General features: G+C 47.4%; 1 protein-coding gene across 6 annotated transcripts in view; it reads left to right on the top strand.

The window, feature by feature from the left end:
* Nucleotides 1-16,488, top strand: part of HMGXB4 (HMG-box containing 4) — a 146,835-nt gene that overhangs the window by 66,417 nt on the left and 63,930 nt on the right. The window lies entirely within an intron of this gene.

The following is a 16,488-nucleotide window of genomic DNA, read 5'->3' as shown; positions in this document are numbered from 1 at the left end:
GCTTTATTGCGTAAATTAAATTTTGGGACCGCATTTTTACAATGGTTATTGTGTCTATATGATAAACCCCTAGCTTGTATAAAGGTGAATGGGGGTTATTCCAGTACTTTCCCAGTGCGAAGGGGAACGAGGCAGGGGTGTCCTCTCTCCCCGCTCCTATTTGCCATCTTTTTGGAGCCTTTCGCAGTCAAATTACGGCGTGACCCGCGTATACAGGGGATTACCCTAGGGCAGTTTGCCTCTAAACTATCTCTCTTCGCTGACGACATCATGATTATGATAACTGAACCGCAGAATTCCTTGTCTCACCTAACTGCAGCTCTGGAAGCATTCAGCTCTATCTCAGGATTCCGCATTAACTGGGATAAATCAGAGATATTGAATATTAACACTTCCTCTGAAATAGTCAATGCCTTACAACAACAATTCCAGTTTAAGTGGGCGCCTAAGACCTTAAAATATTTAGGTGTTTATATCAGTGCCACTGGTGATGAATTCCAGTTGAATTATGCAACTCTGTGGAAAAAATTATCCAGGGATCTTGAGGAGTGGAATAGATATAGTATTTCATGGCTGGGGAGGATTGCAGCAGTAAAGATGACTATTTTACCTAAGCTGCTCTATTTATTTCAAACTCTACCCATAGCTATTCCATCGGCTACTCTTCATTCATGGCAGAAGAGACTTATGGCGTATATTTGGGGGCATAAAAGGCCTCGGATAGCACGCCGGATTCTTTACCAGCCAAGACACAAGGGAGGTATGGGGGTCCCGGATTTGAGGAAATATTATTTAGCGGCCCAGTTTAAGCATATTGTAGATTGGCATAAGAAGGTTGCTCCCAAGTTGTGGGTAACTTTCAACCAACAAATATTAGGGACTACCCCATTACCTAGCCTAATCTGGCAGCCTCAGCGAACGTGGTTGCTCCCACCCAGGGCCCGTCTACCCCCTTCTCTAAATTCAGCTCTAGATTTATGGATTAAAAATGGCCACTTGTTGTTAGGCACTAGGGAATATCATCGCCACACATATCTCTATGCCAACTTATCCTTCACTCCGGGCTATAAGTCCGCTACTTTCAGACGTTGGCCAGATAAGGGAATTTGGCTATGGGACCATGTGTGGGGCGCCAGGGATATTCTTCCGTTTGCTGACCTGCAGGCTAAATTTGGTCTTCCTGACTCTGATGTATTCCCATATCTTCAGCTCAGGCATTTTGCACAAGCCCAATCTTTAGGGGGTCACCTCAACCAAGGTTGCTCGGATTTCGAGACCTTGTGTGGCAAAGCTGATGTGACCGGGAAATTATTGTCCACCTTGTATGCAATGTTAAATTTTGCCCCCTTTGAGAAACATAAACATATATTGGCATGGGAATCTGATCTCCAGTGTAGTATATCATTGAAGGATTGGGAGGCTATTACTTCACAGCTGGGCAAAGGCCTTATTGCGGCATTCCTGATTGAAAATTCATTGAAATTGTTGTACAGATGGCACTGGACCCCAGTACGACTGCACAGAATTAACCCCCATGTGCCAGATGGGTGTTGGAGAGCGTGTGGAGTCCCTGGTAGCTATTTTCATATTTGGTGGGAGTGCGTAGAGATACAACCTCTATGGTTGGAGATTGAACAATGGCTTCTACAAGTATTTCATACACCAATAGCAATAACTCCTAAACATGCATTACTGGGCGTTAATAATATCCTCCCTAAAAGTCATGCCAATCGGTTGTTAACTTATATTTTTACGGCTGCTAGAATCGTGATAGCCAGACACTGGAAGTCTCCCGTGCGTCCAGGATTGGCTGAAGTTCGGGATATTCTGGCCAGGATTTGTGTTTTGGCCAAGATTACTGCACACAAACATAACACACTTGGGTCTTATCAAAAGATCTGGCAGCCTTACCTAGCCTGGCAAATGCACATCTCCTGATCCCTCCTTCCATTAGCTTGCCTGGCCTTTTGCTTACACCGGTCTGGCTATGGACTACTCGCCGGTAGCCCTAGGATTTGACACTAGTTCTTTCTAAGATATCCACTGTAAGAGTATATCCTTTTCATTTTATTTCTATTCCTCACCTATTTCAGATCTAGGTTTCCTTATAGTGCTAACAGCTACATACACATCTCACAGATGAATATAGGTCGGTTGGGATGGGGTGGGAGGGGGGGGGGTAGAGGGGTGGGGGGAGATTGTGGGGTTCAATAAGTCACGCTGAGACAGCTGTTGAAGATTTATGTAATTATTACTCTTTATTGCAGTTTCTTTGTATGATTGTTTTGTGGATTATTGCACTGCTTATCCTGTGTTTGTTTACATGTCTCAATAAAATACTTTAAATTTAAAAAAAAAAGAGGCAGGCAGCAAGCAAGAGAAGGTACAATCCGGGTCAATGAGACAGGTCACCAGCAATCCGAGAGCAGCACCAGCACAAGCAATCCTGTAGCCGAGGCAAATGCTATGCTGAAGAGTGACGTTTAAATAGCCCTATTTCCTGCGCTAACTCGGAGACTTACGGGGGAAGCGATGATGTGCCACGATGGGAGGAGTTATGACGGGCGTGCGTCAGCCTGCGCTGCAGCTGGGGAATGCCGCCGAGGAACGCAGCTGCCAGCCCTGATGGAAGGAACTGATGCAGCAGGTTGCTGAATGGTAACAGTGCGGCTGCGCACGTTTCCCGTGTGATTGAACGACATTTTCTCCTCAGTCTTGTTTCTTCCACACTGCCATCCGCGCACGGACCTTTTTTCTCCCGATTTCTCCTCAGTTTTTCTTCACTCAGAAGACTAAAACAGCACTTTTCATTGCTATCATGGCCCCCAAACGCCTGGCTTCAAATACTGCCAGTGCAGTAAAGTGATGTCTATAACTGACGGACACCATTATGTCTGCCTGGGGCCCAACCACAACAGGTCAGCATGCTGTGACTGTGGTCGTATGTCGCCATGGGCCCAGAGACAGAGCAGCCAGAAAATTGCACACTTCAAGGAAGGGGTCAACTGTTCCTATGCCCCGCCTTCGGAGTGTCTCTCCTTCCACTCTTCCCCGGGCCGAAGGTGGACTGCCCGGAGAAACACAAAAGAGCCTCCTCTATAGGACCCCAAGGGGCCACCAAGAGCCAGACAGTGCTTGCCACCACAGTGCTCTCTTCTATCCAAGATCCACCACAGGGTGCTCCGTCGGACAATGTGTCAGTGGCCTGGGCCCATGAGCATCATCCATCCCCCAGTGGCACAGAGGTGCAAAGCTGGCACAGCCAGCGAAGCATACCGTCCACTGAAAAGAATCGACATTTGTGTCAAGCCATGCACCGAAGACTAGGCTGACGACGCATGCATCGGAGGACAGACGCGGGGATGCACAATGCATTGAGACAGAGTACGATGCGTCGAAGTGCGCTCCTTCAAGGCTATACACCTCGATGCTTGACCAGGCAGACAAGGCGTTGACGGAAAGCCACCACGTGAAGCATCAATCTGCGATACAGCTAACACAGGGGGCAACTGTGTTGACTCAGAGGCATCAGAGTGCGGATGCCCGGCATGAGAGACAACAGCCCAAGCGGGCAAAGGTGCGGGAACGAGATCCGCAGGTGGTCTTCAGCTCCATGAGATGGGGTTTTCAGATGTGGACCCTCTTTCGGATTATCCCTCCATTGCCTCAGGTACAAACTTTGATTGTAAGCCCTCTGGGGTTAGGGAAATACCTACAGTACCTGAATGTAATCCACTTTGAAGTGCTGAAAAATGTGCAAAAAGCGGAATATAAAAATCTAAATTAAAAAAATCCTGACTCGGCGACATCTTCCACCTCCTTGGGCAGAGTCTACTCTGACATCTCATCCATGTCCAAGCATAAGAAGATGTTTTCCCAAGTGCAGGAGCCTCTCACCAAACATCCTAAGATAACCATAGGAGGTAGGTCCTCGGAACTGCCAGCCCAGGTGACCAGATTTGGATATATTGCTTGCCGCAGTGCTGCGCAGATCCACCCCTGGGTTGGGAAAGGAACAGAGGGAGTCTGTGGCTCTGTCAACTTCTGTGGGAAGCAGTCTGGCTGCACAGCACTGTCTCAGATTTCCGCAGTTCCATCTGATTTCTTCGCATTCCTGGAGTCGCGTGGACAAGACCGTCAGCTTGCAAGTCCCTCTTCAGAAGAAGGCCCTTAGGAACACGAATCCCTCTCCACAGCAGCAGAGGGAGATCTTTCAGCAGGCAGGAAAATCACCCCAACCGCAGTTCTCCCCTCAGCCGAGTTCGCATTTGGAGGCCTCCTCCCCCAGCTGTCCAGGTTCGTCCACCGGGTTACCATCCGACCCACCGGAGAAACCACCAGAGCCCTCCTCCACGCCAAAAGATCTTTCCTCCTCTAAGTTCATAGAGAAGGTGGGGTTGTGGCTCTCTGTGGAAACCAGGAAGGTGCCAGACCCAAGGGCAGAAGTCCTGGGCATACTAGAAATTTTCGAAGTGCTTGCTGAACCAACAGCGCTGCCTTCCCATGGGGTATTGGATGCGGTCCTGGAAAAAACCTGTGAGTCCCCTTTCTCGAGTCTGGCCACTTCCAGGAAAATGGATCTAAAATTTAGAATGAGGAGATTGCTATACTACAGCACAGTACAGCTCCATCATGCCTCCATCATAGTGGAGTCAGCAATGAAGAAGGTGAAAAAGACTAGACTCCACTTTAACACGCCTCCGGGTAAGGACAATCGTTATCTAGACGACTTCGGGGGAAAAAGTCCTTTCAGTCCGCCATGCTGAATACGAAGATACAGCAACACCAATTCTATATCACGCAGTATCTTTATGAATGCCTACAGTTAATCAAGCCTCTATTTGAGGCGGGCTCCTCCAGAACCAGACTACTCCACCAGATTTTGATATGGAAGAAGGGCTCCACACCATCTCTGAGTTGTTTGAAACATTGTCACGAGCATCAGCATCCGCCATAGCAGCTCATCAGCTGGCCTGGCTGAGGGTCAGCGCCATACGAGATGTGTATGAGAAGTTAGCGGATCTTCCATGCAAAGGAGATAACCTCTTTGGAGACAAGCTGTGTGAGACAGCCTCTCAACTGAAAGAACAGAACGTGGTGGTGTTGTCCTTGGCCTCCCCATCAGAACAATCTTCAGCAATCCGGAGGTATTATCCAACCTTTTGTAAGGCCAGCTTCCAAAGGCGCCTGTACTGGTCTTCCCCACCCCGCCCTCTTCAGGGCACCTACATTCCCACAATCTCGACAGCAGCTGCAGCAGAGGGGCATACCCAGAGGCCAATGCTAGCAGTCAGCCCCCACCCAGAAACCCCTGCAAAGTTTTTAAAAACAGCAGGGCCACCCCTTCCATGCCCGGTGGGAGGCAGAGTAGCACAGTTCTTCAGTTCGTGGTCTGCAATAAAATCTGACCGCTGGGTACTGAACATCATTCGGAAGGGCTACCAACTCAGTTTCAAGCAGACTCCACCGCTTCCCTGTCTCACCGCTTATCAGCAGGCTCAACAATAGACACAACTCCTGCGAACAGAATTGAACTAGCTGCTTTCCCAGCAGGTCATACAAGTAGTACTGTCACACCAATGGAACAGGAGATTCTATTCCCCATACTTCCTATTTCCCAAGAAATCGGGTGGCCTCCGCCCAATCTTAGTTTTAAGGGCTTTTAACAAATTCCTTCACAGAGAGAAATTTGATGACATCCTCAAAGTCGATTCTTCCCTTTCTACAATCCAAAGATTGGATGTGTTCACTGGACTTCAAAGATGCCTACTCTCTCATCCCAAAGCACCACTCTTCCTGGCGGTACCTGTGCTTCCAGTCCAATGGGCAGCACTACTGATACAAATTGCTCCTCTTTGGTCTTTTCTCTGCCTCGAACGTCTTCACCAAGTGCGTGGCGGTTGCCCACCTCTGACGAAAGGGGGTTCAACTATTCCCCTACCTGGATGATTGGCTGCTGGTGGCTTCAGACAAACGAACCCTCAGGTTCTACTTGCAGGACACGATCGATTTCTTGCAAGTGCTGGGATTTGTAATCAACTTTGAGAAGTCCAGCTTCCAGCCGACTCAAGTCTTACAGTTCATAGGAGCAAGGACAGACATGATAAAAGGGAAAGCTTTCCTGTCCGAAGACAGGACTTGGACCCTCAACACCCTGGCAAGGCAATTGCAGGCCTGGGCACACCCCTCGGCTCACCAGAACCTAACCCTCCTGGGGCACATGGCGGCGACAATATATGTGGTGCCTCACATCTGCCTACACATGCGTTGTCTGCAATGGGGCTTGAAAGCTCAGTGGATGCAGTTCCTTCAACCATTGTCTGACACAGTACTTCTCACCCGGCCTATGAGGAAAGATGTAGCCTGGTGGCTGTCCCCAACAATACTTACAGAGGGTACCCTGTTCTGGAACCCAGCACACAAGCTAATTCTCACAACGGACACCTCCAACGGAGTGGGGAACCTATCTCAACCACCTATAAATGCAGGATTTGTGTTGGCCAGGGAGCACACTCAGCAGATAAATCTTCTGGAGCTGCGAGCGATTCAAAATTCCCTCGTATTTGTCAACCATGTTTGTCATGGTACACACGGACAACCAGGTGGCCAAGTTCTTTATAAACAAGGAAGGAGGATCCAGTTCCTGGATACTGTGCAGGGAGGCGATTCAAATTCTGGAATGGGCGGAGAAACAGGCCGTCTCGTTGCAGGCCACTTAGCTTCCCAGAATAGCGATCTCTAAACCAGACCATCTTGGCAGCATATTCCATCTACATGAATGGTTGCTGAACCAGAAAGTAGCAGATGCTATCTTTGCCCATTGAGCATAGACCTCTTTATGATAGTGATCAACAGGAAAGTCTGCAGATTCTGTTCTGTTTCCAAGTCCAGAGAGATTCACACAGGTTGCCTTCCTAATAAGAACATAAGAACTTGCCATGCTGGGTCAGACCAAGAGTCCATCAAGCCCAGCATCCTGTTTGCATCAGCAGCCAAACCAGGCCACACGAACCTGATGCAATTAATAGCAGTGGCTATTCCCTAAGTAAACTTGATTAATAGCTGTTAATGGACTTCTCCTCCAAGAACTTATCCAAACCTTTTTTTGAACCCAGCTGCACTAACCACATCCTCTGGCAACAAATTCCAGAGCTTTATTGTGTGTTGAGTGAAAAAGAATTTTCTCCGATTAGTCTTAAATGTGCTACTTGCTAACTTCATGGAATGCCCCCTACCCCTTCTATTCGAAAGTGTAAATAACTGATTCACATCTACTCGTTCAAGACCTCTCATGATCTTAAAGACTTCTATCATATCCCGCCTCAGCCGTCTCTTCTCCAAGCTGAACAGCCCTAACCTCTTCAGCCTTTCCTCATAGGGGAGCTGTTCCGTCCCTTTTATCATTTTGGTTGCCCTTCTCTGTACCTTCTCCATCACAACTATATCTTTTTTGAGATGCGGCGACCAGAATTGTACACAGTATTCAAGGTGCGGTCCCATGAACAGGGAGCCTTCTCTATGCTTATCCTCCAATTCTGCTCCTGTCTCGTACCATACAAATGCATTGCGGATGTCACCGACCTAATCCTCATAGCCCCGGCGTGGCCGAGACAACCCTGGTATGCCTATCTCATTCAATTGTCAATAGCTCCTCCTATTTCATTGGGGGAGGAAGTGGATTTGTTCTCAAGACAGGGGAAGTTGAAAGGACGGTACTGACTCATCTCAACGTGTCGTCTGACGTCTAATATGTCCTGATATCCTCTCACAAGGGTTCCACCCGGAAAAACTATCAACTCAAGTGGTGCCGTTATTTGGCCTGATGCCGGATCCAATGGGTAGACCTGTTCTCCTGTTTGCCAGAAACCCTTCTGAATTATCTTCATACACTGTACCAGTCGGGGTTGGCGACAGCTTCAGTACGAATTCACATTAGCACCATAGCAGCCTATCATCACCCACACAAAGGCCTCCCAGTTTCAAACCACCCATTGGTCTCTTGTTTCATGAAAGGACTTTTGTGTCTCAGGCCTCCAGTTCCCTGGGATCTGAACCTGGTACTAGTTCAGCTCATGCTTCTGCCTTTCGAACCAATGGACAATTGTCACATGAAATATTTGACCTGGAAGATGGTATTCTTGATTACTCTAACTTCCGCCAGGCGAGTCAGTGAGTTGCAAGCTTTGGTTCACTACCCTTCTTATCTACAGTTCTATCATGACAAGGTGACCCTTCTGACTCACCCTTCCTTCCTGCCCAAGGTAGTTTGTGTTCCACTTGAACCAAACTATTACGTTGCCAACGTTTTCCCAGAACTGCACAGCAATGATAGAGAACAACTTCTACATACGCTAGACTGCAAAAGAACTGGCTTACTACAAACATAAGACGCATGCTGAAAACAGGACTTCAAAGCTATGTTTCTTTCAACCCTAATGCTCCAGTAGTAAAGAGAGCAGTTCTGCTATTTTAAGCATTCGTTACAACTCCCAGACAAGGTCAAGGCATATCAGGTCCGAGCGGTGGCTTCCTCGATTGGACATTTGTAAAGTAGTCACTTGGTCTTCACTGCATACTTTCACATCTCATTACTGTCTAGACCAGCAAGCATCCTCTGATGCAGCATTGGGTTTGGCAGTTCTGGACCATTCAACTCCATGAAGATCTTACACGGCTGACCATGGTAAGACGGGTTGGGCTCACAGCAATCAGAAGCAATAATAGAAGGGGACACTGTGAATCTGTCAGCGGGCGAGACTCAATCCACTGGCTGGGGACTCTCAGATAGCATGGCTAATTCATCCCTGCTATCAACAAGGAAAAAATCAAGTTTGCTTACCCTAAATGGTGTTTTCTGTAGCTGGCAGGGTGAATTAGCCATGCTGACCCACCCGCCTCCCTGGACAGCCTCTGAAATATTCTCTCCGGGATGGGTTTGCTGTGATACAGACTGAGGAGAAAATGGTGCTCGATTGTGCGGGAAGTCGTGCGCAGCCATACAAACAAAGACCTGTGATAGCTAAGAGAAGCTTCGCTTCAAGCTGCCGGAGGACGTCCCAGACAGCATGGCTAATTCATCCTGCTATCTACGGAATACACAGTTTATGGTAAGCAAACTTGCTTTTTATGTGAAATCGCTGGTTGTTACTAAGGTACAGTTCCAGCAAAACCTAGTATTCATATGTCAAAGCTGTGAAGGATAAAAATAACCTGTAGGAGGCCATTTCAAAGAGAGCGTTTCTCCCTTTGGGGAGATCGGTAAGAGGACTGCAGATTGGAGGAGTTACCAGGAAGGGCTGCAACATCTGTGCCCTGCTGTGCTCTGGAGATTCCTGCCCCGCGATGATGTCATCATCGGGGCCTGTAGACCCGATATATCCACTTAGGTTGCGAAGCGCAGCCGAAGCCGCGCGCCTCTTATCGCAATTTTCTCTTTCCTCTAGTATACCCGAGTTTATGGGTAGAAAGAGGAAAACAAGGTTTAAGGTTTATTTGGTTTTCTATACCGTCATATCAGTTGGGACCTTCATAACGGTTTACAAATATTTATCCAGGAAAGTACAATAATGTTATAGGAGAGTACAATGATGATAGCAATAATGATATAGTGAAGGAATGATAACAGCGATGGCATATATTAGAGTAGGGGCATTGGTAATAGCAGTTAAGATCTAAGTTATTATAGGCTAATATATAAATATCAGAAGACAATTACAAATCGTGGGAACGCAGTTTGTTTTTTTTTAAATTCTTTATTTATAAATTTTTTCAAATACAAATGTCATAATAACATTAATTGAACATATTGAGAATATTAAGAGAAAAAACATAATCTAATTTCATGAAACATTATATTACTTAAGTAATCATTTCCCAACTATCTCTTCCCTCTCTAATATAACATAACATTGTAAAGAAATATAGTAATTAAATTCTATTTTTGGACAAATTGTCAAGCATTTCTGAGACTTAGGATATTGACAAGGAGAAAACTATTCTTGAAAAATCAGAGGATAGACATTACATAGCTCACAACTGTATATCCAATTCTTACCCTAGTCATTAAGAATCATAGGCGATGATGTGACTGGTACTTGGGCCTCCAAAAATTGCTGGAGCTGTTCTATTTGAAGAAAACAAAACATTTGTTCACCTCTCTTTATCTCGCATTTACATGGGTAGCGTAAAAGGAATGAATAACCCAAAGACTGAACTTTTTGTCTTGTAGCTAAAAATTCTTTCCTTCTAGTCCTAGTTATAGGAGCTAGATCTGGGTACAATTTCAATGTTTGGCCATAAAACTGTATTGGGAATTTCTGAAAATATCTACACATAACTTTATTGACATCTTGTAGTGTTATGAATGATACAATTAAGGGTAGATTTTCAAAGGGGTACGCGCGTAACCCCCGAAAACCTACCCCAAACCCCCCCTGCGTGCGCCGAGCCTATTTTGCATAGGCTCGGCGGTGCGCGCAAGCCCCGGGATGCGCGTAAGTCCCGGGGCTTGCATGGAAGGGTGTGTTGGGCGCGCCCGGAGTGACGCGGTGTTTTGGGGGAGTGTCGCGCATGACGCGACGTTTCGGGGGCCGCGGGCGTGGTTTTAGCCCGGGGGCGTTCTGGGGGCGTGCCCGCGGCCTCCGGACCAGCCCCCGGGACCGGACTCGGAGCGGGGCAGCCGGCCGGTGCGCACAAAGTTACGCGCAAAGTTACTGCTTCCAGCAGGCGTAACTGTGCCGACAAAGGTCGGGGGGAGGTTTAGATAGGGCCGGGGTGGTGGGTTAGGTAGGGGAAGGTGGGGGGAGGGTGAAGGAAAGTTCCCTCTGAGGCCGCTCCGATTTCGGATTTACGCAGGCTGCCTATTTTGGGCAGCCTTGTGCGCGCCGACCCTGGATTTTAATGGATACGCGCAGCTACGCGTGTATCTCTATTAAAATCCCGCGTACTTTTGTTCGCGCCTGGTGCGCGAACAAAAGTACGCGTTCGAGCAACTTTATAAAATCCGGCCCTTAATGTATTCCTTTCTAGAACATCTGTGCTGGAACTTTCAAGGAAACTAGTTAAGTTGGCAGGAATATTTTGAGGCTTAACACCTTTCCTTTCTAAAGTGAAACAAGTATTAATTGAGGGAAAATCTGAATCATTAAACATTAAGACTTCTTTAAAAAGCCTTTTCAAAGTTACAAAGGAAATTTTTCCTGCCAATTTTGGAAAATTTAGTATTCTAATGTTGAGATGTCTAACTCTGTTTTCAATTATTTCCAACCGTTTTGAACAATATAATTGATCTTTCGCTATCACTGCACTTATTTTCTGACAAGTTTTTATAGCTTTTTCATTTTCATTCACTTTAACTAGACTATCATTAATTTGTAGTTGTGTATTATTCATCTTTATTTGAAAATTTGAGAAGACATTATCTATTTTACTTTCCAGCCTATTAATGGCTGTACTCAGACCAGACACAACATCCCATATAGTCTCAAGCGTTACTGTTTCAGGTCTAATAACAAGTGGTAGTTGACTTATCTGCTCCGAGGGCTTCTGTTCACACTCTTGCTCATTATCTTACCCTCTAGATCAGACCTGGGCAAGGGGCGGCCCGCGGGCTGAATCCGGCCCGCCTACGGTCTGTGACCGGCCCGCCCACTGCTGAGAGCAGACGGAGAATGAGGCACGCTGCCTTCCCTTGCAGAGGGAAGGCAGCAGTTCATTCTCCGCTCCCCGATTGGCCGGCCAATCGGGGAGCAAGGGAGCGGAGAATGAACTGTTTTTTTTACAGCGTCCGGTGGGGGGGGGGGGGGGGAGGGAGTGACTCGAGCGAAGGCACGCTGTCCGATTGGCCGGTGCGGGCAAGCCTTGCCCAGCACCGGCCAATCGGGCAGCGTGCCTTCGCTCGAGTTTCTTTCCTACATATGTCACAGTTCCGCCTTTCGTGGTCTTTTATCTCAGGGGTCCCCAACCACCGGTCCGCGGACCGGGACCGGGCCGTGGGAGTTTTTTGCCGGTCCGCGGCACGCGCTCCCGGTCTCTCCTGCTGCCGTTGCCGCTGGGCTGTCAGCACGTTCAAGCCCAGTGGGAACGGCAGCGGTGCAAGAAGAAGCTGTGGCACCTGCGGCTGGCCTTTTCTTCTTCCCGCGCCTGCCCCCCCCCCCCCCCCGGAACAGGAAGTGATACACGGAGCGGTGCGCGGGAAGGAGAAAGAGCCGTGCTGCGTCGGCTGCAGCGTCGGTCCCCGAGCAATTGAAGCAGCCAGTAATCGAGAAAGGAGTCAGCAGCAGGAGCCTCCCGCGGCCGATGAGATTCTTCTTTCTTGGCCTGCGGGGGCTGCTGCAGCTCCCATTTGTGCTCGGGGGGGGGGGGGGAGAGGAAGTGAGTGAGAGAAAGAGAGAGAAGCAGCCAGCCAGCCTGTGTGTGATTGACTGGTCAGAGAGCTGATGTGTGTGTGCATGTGAGAGACAATGAAAGTGATTGCTCAGGGAGATGACTGATGTGTATGTGAGAGTGTGAGACATTAGTCAGGGAGGTGACTGATGTGTGTGTGTGTGAGAGAAAAAGCATGGAAGTGAGAAGTCTGGGTATGTGGGAAAGCATGAGCGTAAGAAGCCTGGTGTTGTGGGAGTGAGAAACCTGGGTGAGTGTGCATGCATGAGAGAGAGAGACTGCTTGGTAAGGTGACGGTGTGTGTGTGAGAAAAAGACTGGTGTGTGTGAATGTGAGAGAATGTGATTCAGGGAATGAGAAGCCTGTGCACGTGGAGAGTGAGCATGGAAATGAGAGACTGGTGTGTGTGTAACAGAGAGAAAGTGATTATGGGAATGAGAAGCCTGTGCATGTGAAGAGAGTGAGCATGAGAGTGAGAAACCTGGGTGTGTGTGAGACAGCATGGGAGGGAGAAGCCTGTATATCTGAAAGAGAACTTGGGAGTGGGAAGCCTGTGTGTGTGTGTATGCATGAGTGAGATCAGGTGACTGGTGTGTGTGTGAGAGAGAGAGAAATAAAGTGATTATGGGAATGAGAAGCCTGTGCATGTGAAGAGTGAGCATGGGAGTGAGAAACCTGGGTGTGTGTGAGACACATCATGGGAGGGAGAAGCCTGTATATCTGAAAGAGAACATGGGAGTGAGAGACTGGTGAGTTAGTGTGTGGGGGTGTGTGTGTGAGAGAGAGAGACAGAGAAAGTGATTATGAGAGTGAGAAGCCCATATATGTAAGTAGAACACTGGAGTGGGAAGCCTGTGTGTGTGTGTGTGTGTGTGTATGGCATGAGAGAAACTGTTCAGGAAGGTGACTGGTGTGTGTGTGCCAAAGACTGTTTGGGAGATGATTGGTGTGTGTGAGACAGAAACTGGTCATGGGGGCATGACTGGTATGGTGTGTGTGTGTGAGAGACATGGGCCCTAAGGAAGAGGACCATAAGTATAGAGCTTAGCTTCTACTGCTGCTTCTGGTGTGTGCCACGGCCTGCAGGGAAGGGGAGTAGGAGAGCTGCTGGAGGGGGTAAGTAAAGGTGGCTTTAAGTTTATTTTTCTTGACTGCCATTTTAATTGTGTGATGTCTGCTTTTTTGAAATATTTTATTGGTGTTTGGAGAATGTTTAATAGTTTTTATGAGTTTTTAATTGTTGGATGTTATTCTGTTCATAGCTGTTTTGAAACATTTATTCTGCTTATTAGTATAGTTTCACAATTATTTCTGTGTGGGGATCTATAGTGCTTGCTAGTTCTGTTTTCCTAATAAGAGGTGTATTGGTTTTTAGGACCTGATTTAATATTTGTAGTGTTGCCTTTTCATAGATAGGGTTGCTCCTGTTTGAGTGTATTCCATAATACAGGTGTAACTGTGTGCGGATTAGTTTATGTGCATTACTACAGATCCTGGGAGTATGTTAGGTCGGTTCTGTGTCTGTTACCGAGATGAGATATTTTGCTAGCATGTAAGCGTTTGTATCGGTCTTATTTGTTGTGTTTTCTCAGAGGACATGCATTGGTGGTAAACTGCTGTCTTTTCATAAGTAGGGCTATTGAGAACTGAGTTAATTATATTAGTCCGGCCCTCTAAAACCATCCCAATTTCTCATGCGGCCCCATGGGAAAATTAATTGCCCACCCCTGCTCTAGATGGTTCACCACTTTTCATAGATGCTCTCTTCACTTCTACAGAGAATTCCCCCCCCAGATGCAATCTGAGAGAGTGCTCCTACTGATCCACAAACTTCCCCTTCTTCTTGGGGAGATTGTTGGACCACTTCCTCTCCTGAGCCACGTTGTGCAGACGGTAGACATGTGTTAGGGCTTAAGGATGCCTCCTCCGGGGTGGACACCCGTTCTCCTCCACAGGTTCCTCCAATGGATTCACCAGCAGCCTCATTTTCCAGTTGTGTGAGGAAGCGATCAATATCCAGTTGGGTTAATGCGGTTAAGGGCTCAGTAGGAAAAACCCTTATTTTCCCTTTCCTTTTGGGTGGCATATTAACAGTCTGACTCCTTCAATTGTGATGATACTATGCTCCTTTACGCTATGCCGTTACTGCTCAGCTCCAGAGAAGAGAAAAAATTCAAATGAGATATCACAAAAAGTTATTCCAAGCCACTCCTAGTGACTCCGTGTAAGCAGAGCAGGTGCAAATGGTTGGTCTTTGCTTTTCTAATCAGTGGGAACCTTCATGGCGGTTTACAGACATTTAGCAAGAAAGTACATTAATACTATGGGAAAGTACAATAATGATATATTTCCTGTCGATAGCAGGGCTGAATTAGCCATGCTGTCTGGGAGCATCGACGCGACTGGAGTAGGCGGAGTTTCAGATAGTGACAGAGTTTTAACTCTTTGCATCTGCGCGGTTGTCTTCCTGCGTGAATCCATTTCTCTCCTCAGTCTTTTTTTTTCCGCGAGCCGATAGCACACAGGTTTTTCTCTCTCCTCGTTGGCAAAAGTTTTTGGCAAATTTTTGCAATTTTTTTTTTTTTTTTTTCTTCTTCTTTTTGCGATCGATCCTATTTGGCTCCTAAACCTTCCAGGTTTAAAGACTGCCAATGTGGAAAAATTACTGTTATATCTGCCTGGACCCGGAGCACGACCAGGCCTCTTGCAGGGGCTGCGGTCGGATGTCTCCTCTGGCCCGAAGGCAGCGAGCGGAACGGATTTCAAGACTATGGGCGCCCTCCACTCAGTCTTCTCCGGGACCGGAGAAGACACGGAAGAGGCCCTCCAAAAGAGCTGCATCGTCAGAACCAGGAGGAAAAGCAAGGTCAGAAAAGCGTCCAGTACCATCCAAACGGGTCGAGGTTTTCCCTCATAAATCCTCTCATGAGGTGGCAGGGATTCAGGGCTCTGTTTCCGCTGCCCCTCATGCGTCGAAAAAGGACTCGACGCGAAGCGTATATTGCATGGTGCACTGGATTCTGCCTCCTCTAAGCACCATAAACAATCCGCGCATAGAGATGCAAAACATACTGCGTCGAAGCCTCATGACATGTTGAAACTTCATGGCAAATTGACGTCCCACGGCGCATCGGCACAACGTGGCACATCGGCGCACCATGAAACACCTTCAGGTGCTGTTCAACCATGGAAAAGCATGCACAAAACAAAACCATATACTTCGACCGCCATTCTTATCCATTGTACCACAAACAGATTCTGAGCTACAACCAAATTCTGATGTGGAAGTTGAACTCTCTCTGGACTCTGGCTCCTCTAGAGCTCCTTCCCTTACTGGGTATTCACTCTCGAGTGAAGAATCACCATCTCACAATGGAATACAGTCCCCTCCACCGATACATTCTCCGCAAACGGTTAAGAAAGCATAGACTACTGAGCCTTTTACACCAATTCCTCCGCAAGCACCGCTTCCATTACAGCCACAGGGCCATATCGCCTCTAAAGCAATGCGACAGATATCTCAAGCGTTGAATACCTTTTTTCAAGATTTACAATCTGCTCAAATGAGGCCTGTGACTTCACCTTCAGCACCTGATTCTCCTGGTCCCTCTCAACCAATTCTACCCGTCCCAGCTCAGATCCCTGCACATCCGGATAGCCCGGTATCCCAATGTTCAACGTCTTCGCCCAATTCATCCACGGGAATGCCTTCCGACCCTCCTGAAGGTCTTTCAGAATCATGTTCCCCGCCTAAAGACCTAACCTATGCAAAGTTCATAGAAATGGTGGGCAATCTTCTAAATATAGAAACAGCAACAATTCCAGACCCCAGGTCGGAGGTCCTTGGCATTTTAAAGATTTTTAATACGCCACTGGCACCTAGTGTTTTGCCTCCACACGAGGTTCTAAATTCTGTATTACACAAGATGTGGGAAAAGCCATTCTCAACGGGACCTGCATCTCGGAAGATTGACTTAAAGTATAGGATGCGAAATTCTACTATCTATGACTCAGCACAATTACCCCATAATTCTATCGTTGTGGAATCAGCTCTTTCAAAAGCAAAGCGGTCTAAACTACATGCCAACTCTCCACCAGGGAAGG

Source organism: Rhinatrema bivittatum, chromosome 2 (genome assembly GCF_901001135.1).
Source record: "Rhinatrema bivittatum chromosome 2, aRhiBiv1.1, whole genome shotgun sequence".
Lineage (NCBI taxonomy): Eukaryota > Metazoa > Chordata > Amphibia > Gymnophiona > Rhinatrematidae > Rhinatrema > Rhinatrema bivittatum.
Note: the sequence above shows the minus strand (reverse complement) of the source record. Positions and strands in the feature narration are given on the sequence as shown.